Raw genomic sequence first — 6,000 nt, forward strand, 5'->3', positions numbered from 1 at the left:
ATTTGAAGTCCATACATCTTCAAACTTTCACCATTAAGAAGGATGGCTCTGGAGAAAGAGAGGCATGCAGAGGAAGCCAACTGCCATCCAGCCTGCTCATTCTCTTGTCACTCACTTGTCTGATAGCAAGGATGCTCGCTTCAATCATGCTGCTGAGAGAAAAAGTTCAGGCAAACAATTAAATGGTGATTCACTGTCCTTTAAGCCAGGGGTCCCCAAACCCTGGTCCGTGACGGCATGCCAGGAACTGGGCCATGCAAGCAAGCAAAGCCCCATCCGCGGGATGCAGGCAGCATGCAAAACCAAAAACACCCAATCTGTGGAAAAACCTCTCCATGGAACTAGTCTCTGGCGCCCAAAAGGTGGGGAGCCACTGCTTTATGCCACATCTAACACATTGTTTCAAAAATGTGTTACTGGTATCACTTGTAAGTGCTGTAAAATGATAGGTTCTGTGGTTGAGATGCTTTCAAGTTTCAACAGTGCTTTTGTTGTTCTTTTCTTTACAACATATAATATTACCTAGCAAATGCTGGCAATAAAAGAGGAATATAAATAGGTCAATAAAAGAAGGAAAGCATGGCTAAAGATCGATTTAAGGTTTTCCGCAACTGCCCGTAGCTGTCGCCACATAGCTTTACTACAAAGGGATTCAGGAGTACTCATAAGTTAGGTTTTTTAGATTTATTGGATTTATATGCCGCCCTTCTCCCAAGGACTCAGGGCAGCGTACAACATAAAAGAAAACACATATTACAAAAATTAAAAGGGACATTAAATAAAATATCCAAAAAAAAAAAAAAAACAATTGATATTTACAATGAAAATTTTAAATTAAATTAAAATTAACAACCAAATTAATCCTATATTTTATTCTATTCAGGCCAGGCCGGAAAAGCCAACTTTTTAGAGCGCGTTGGAAGGTCTGGAGGTCGGGGATTATGCGAAGCTCCAGGGGCAGCTCATTCCAGAGGGAAGGCGCTCCCATAGAGAAGACTCTCCCCCTGGGGTCGCTAGCCGACACTGTCTGGCCGACGGCACCCTGAGGAGGCCAACTCTCTGGGATTGCACTGGACGGTGGGAGGCTACTGGTGGCAGTAGGTGGTCTCGCAGGAAGCCATGGAGCGCTTTAAAGGTCATAATTAGTACCTTGAATCTCACCCGGAAGACAACCGGCAACCAATGCAGGCCGCCTAAAAGGGGTGTAATATAGGAGCACCTAGGTACCCCATGATAACCGCGCAGCCGCATTCTGGACCAGTTGAAGCCTCCAGGTGCTTTTCAAGGGCAGCCCCATGTAGAGAGCGTTACAGTAGTCCAGGCGAGAAAGGACGAAAGCATGAGTGACTGTGCACAGAGCATCCCGATCCAGAAAGGGGCGCAACTGACGTATCAGGCGAACCTGGTAAAAGGCCCCTCTGGTCACGGCCATCAAGTGTTCTTCTAAACTAGCATAGATTGCAGAAGGCTGCATGTGGGCTGACATGCACAGCACAAATCCCGACTGCATATTCTGTGGAGGTGCATGTCCTATGTGCTTCAGTGACGTACTTATAGCTGGTGAGGCAAAAAGAAAGAAAGTGGCTTTTGCCCCCCCCCCTCTGCAGCAGCTATGTCCGAAATAGAGGCATCCTGCGCCCCGCAGCTATGTCCGACCCAGACAAAAGCAGTGGGGCGCTTTCTTTTGGCTTTTGCCCGTCCCGCAGGGCAAACACTTCCACCTTGCAGGCGCCGAAACTGCAGTCCACCAGGAGTACGTCCTGCCCGCAGCAGAATAGTGCCGGTTCCTGCCCAGGCTGGAGCGAGAGCCGCAGAGGCGAAAGGCGAAGAGGGGTGGGGTGTTCCAAGAGGTCCCCTCCCCTTTTTGCGCTCTGCAAGCCAGGCTCGCAGCAGCAAGAGGCTCATCTCCGCTTCTATCGCCCCCCCCCCCGCTCCAGAGAAGCCGGCCGCGGGCGAGTCTTCGCAGCCCTGGTTCCATCTCCAAGCAGCCCCAGGACGAAACGGGCCAGCCCCACTTCCCTCCACAGACTTTTCAGGAGCGGAGGACCCACATTCTGCTCCTCCTTCCAAGCCCCGAGTGGCCAGCCTCGGCTTCATCCGCTTTTTCCCAGAGCTCCGGCAGGCCCACCGAGGAGGAGCCCAGACGAGGCTGGAGTGAGAGCCGCGGAGGTGAAAGGCTGACCACTCGGAGCTTGGAAGGGGGAGTGGAATGCCACCCACTCCTCTCCCGCCTGCTCCCAGGGGCCAGTGGGAGCCCCCACGCAATGCCCACCTCAGCCGGGGCTACTGGGCTGCAGAAACATGGGGCGGGGGGGTAATCCTGGCGGTACTGGCCGCTACCCGCCCAACTCTTTCTCGTAGACACCGCCACGGCACGCATGCTGAGCTGCAGCAGTGGCGTGACAGCCCTGCTGGTGCTGCCTGGCTGCTCTCCGCGAGCCGGTACTCCTGCATTGTCTGGTGGGACCTCTTCACCGGGGAACAGCTGCACTGCTTCGCGCTGGACACGGGGCCCGTCACTCGCCTGGTCCTCTTGCTGGACAGCTGCAGGGTGAGTTGCGACGCCCAAGGCGGCTCTCTCGGAACTCAACCAGGCGGGCCGGCTTCTGCTTCACTCCAGGAGTTTCGGGGCGGGCTAGAGGGGGCTCCTGCCCTGAGCGCAAGCGCCCCCGAGGCCAGCCGCCACATGTAGCTCTTCCCGACGTCCCTCTTGGGCCCGACCGAGGAAGTCTTCCTTGCCTTGTCCCGGGCAGCAGGGCTTTAAAGTGGCAGCAAGGCCTCGGTGGCAGGACTTCAAAGTCCCGGCGCCATCCACCGTAGAGGGGGACTGGGTCCTGCCAGGGCCTGAGCGGCCATGATTCCCCCCTCTCCAGCCAGCCAGCCCATTCCTCCCCCCGCCACTGCTGTGTCCAACAGGCCAGGCATCTCGCGTTTATGGTGGACATAAATGCGAGATGCCTGGCTTATTGGACACAGCGGCGAGAACATCCCTGCTGCTGCCACGCTCCGCCACCGCCTTGCCCCCCCCCGCCTCCTCTGACCCCACAATTCAATTACAATAATTTTGAATCCCCTCCCTCTGTCCGTCCGATCCACATACCTTTGCCAGCTGTGGATTTCAACTCTCCTCTTGTCCGCCCGCCATGATGAAAATGTAAAAAATTAAATTAAAAAACAACTTACTTAGGCAAGGCATGATTGGCTGCTCCCAGATCAGGAGGCAGGAGAATCACGTGCCTCCTTTGCATAAGGAATTTTTTGCCTTTTAACCCTTGCTTAACTCTGAGCAAGGGTTAAAAGGCGAAAAATTCCTTATGCAAAGGAGGCCCATAGTTCTCTCACCTCCCCCTACATTTAGCACTAAGCAGACTCAGAGTCACTGTGACTCTGGAGTCTGGCAGCAACTATCTTAGCCTTTTTAATTATTTTAAAAATTATTTTCTTTTCCTCATGACACTGTTGAGGCCCTGATGTGCTTATAGGTTGATCTGAGTTCCTGTTCTCTGTTTTGCTGTTTGAGTGCCCCCTAACCATAATGTTACATTTGCAGAAAAATAAATGGAACATCTATGAAACTCTTCCTGAATGACAAATACACACGTTTGCTCAACCCTTAAATGGGCTTTCTGAATGCAAAAGATGTCCGGGTGTTATCAAAAACCAAAAGCCACATAAAATCAACAAACTGTTTAACATAATAGTTTCAAATACACAGAAAAAATAGTTTTATCTTTTCTCCTAGAAATTGCCAACTAACAAATGCTTTTTACTGGTGTGTTGTACTTAGGTACATTGTAATGACAACAATTTCAGCCTATGATCATGCTCTGATCTTGTTAAAGTGAAAAAAAACCCCAAAGTTGCTGAATTAAGTAACTCTTTTATTCCTCTGGTTTTATATAATTTAATACTCTGTTTTGTAACAATAATGGTGCAATGTTACCATTCAATTATGCACAAACAAATGTCAAGTTTTATCGATCTATTAGTAACTTTCAGATATGCTTTTTGTATTATACCTAATAATGTGCATTATTCTTTTTAGAAGAGAATACTTTTGCTCAGGATTAAAGATCACACAGTATTCTATTTAAAATATGGATTAGAAAAACAGAGATTATCTTTTTTAATGACTAAACTGTCTGTATTGATTGGTTTTTTTATCACAATGGCAAGAGATAGAAAATTCAGAACTGAAAACTCAACTGAAAAAACCCTAAACTTTATCAGAAAAAAAAACAACCAAAGGAATAAAAGTGATTTATCTGTTACTTATTGACTATCGCTAGCAGGAAACAACTTTTCCTCTGTAAGGTAATACTTAATAGGTTACACTGTGTTTTATATGTAACTTACTAGCAAAAATAATAATGTTTAACTAGAAAGTATTTAAATTGAATGATGGACTCAGTATTATGCTAGGGAAAACTATTTGTGGTAGCACCTGCAATCATCTATTAAATTCACTTACATTTAATTAATGACAGGAAGATCTGCTTCCTAATTACATTAGGGACACATAATAACCATCAAAATACCACTAACCACAGCAAGGTGCTTATTTAAAATATAAATTATTTAGATGCATGTACCATCCATGAAATAACTCGAATATATGCAAATTTCATTTCCAGTGATCACAGCCTATTTAGCAAGATATAAATAATTACTATCACTAATGAGCAACTAAATTACAATTTAGATATTTAAGTACAATGACAAACAAAGCAAATGGCTTACAAGAGCCGGGCTTCCGGGGGGCGTGGCCTGTTGCCGAGGAGGGCTCCACCGAGCTCCTCAGAGATCTGGTCTGTATATCTAAATAAGATCATAGATAGCACCCCTTTTTGGCTAAGAAAGGGGCAGGGAGGATAGCTCCGTAGGCTAGGGTCTATTCGTAAGCCACAGCCTTTTTTCTTTTTTGGCTGTGGAAAGAGATTAGATCCAGCCGAAGCGGAGCGTTTATCTCCAGCCATTTCTTCTCAGCTGCCTTTTTTTTTTTTTGGCAGCCCCAGACAGGCTAGCCCCCCCCAGGACAAAACAAAGTTTTTTCAAGCTAGAATTGATACGGGCGGGTCCCACCCCTGTGAGATTTATGCTTTTATTACTATCGTAAATACCAGCACCATTCGTCTTAGAGACTTCTTTGTCTAAATAGACCTCAAAATGGCGATTTCTCTCCGTGGATGATTGATGTACTTAGCCGGTTTTATCTTCCTGCAGACTGCTCCTTAACAAAATAAACTCTTCTTCTTTTGAAATAGAGGGGAGCGAAGCTCTGCTTACTTGTTTATTTATTATGGCACCCAAGTCAAAGAAGCGTCTTGCTACAAATGTGTCTAAAGAATTTAAAGAATCTTTATTGGAAACACAGCCTTTGTCTCCTATGCCCTCTGCTGGAGAACTTTTAACACAGGAATATCTCTTTAAAATGCTTAATGCTTTTAAGAAAGAAATTAGGGAATTTGTATTGGAATTATATGATGATTTAAAATCTAAAGTTAATCAAATGAAGGCGAATACGTTTGCAGCCGTGTCTGCCCTGACAGATTACTCTGCTGAAATGGAGAACAAATTGGAAAGTCTGGAGAAGGCTAACTCTAATTTGACTACCAATATTCAAATTTTACAACAAGAAATTAGAGATAACGAAAAACAGCTTATGATGATAAATTTTAATAGGAAGGCATCTGCGATAAGAGTCAGAGGATTCCGTGAAAAGGAGCAAGAGAATTTGAAACAGACCTTTGCTGAAGCCTTCAGCCATGCGCTGGGAAGCCCGGGACTTAACTTTGACTGGCAAATTCGGAAAATCTATCGCCAGAACTCATTGATAGCGGCACAGCGACAGCTCCCGAGGGACATAATTATACATTTCTCTACAAAAGAATCTAGAAATGCGATTGTGCAAAAGCTTCATAATAACAGTTTCCGAGTTGACGGCCAGGACCTGATTGTTTTCAAAGATATTCCTTTTCAGATGCTGAAAGCAAGAAGGGA

The sequence above is a fragment of the Thamnophis elegans genome, chromosome 9 (genome assembly GCF_009769535.1).
Source record: "Thamnophis elegans isolate rThaEle1 chromosome 9, rThaEle1.pri, whole genome shotgun sequence".
Classification (NCBI taxonomy): Eukaryota; Metazoa; Chordata; class Lepidosauria; order Squamata; family Colubridae; genus Thamnophis; species Thamnophis elegans.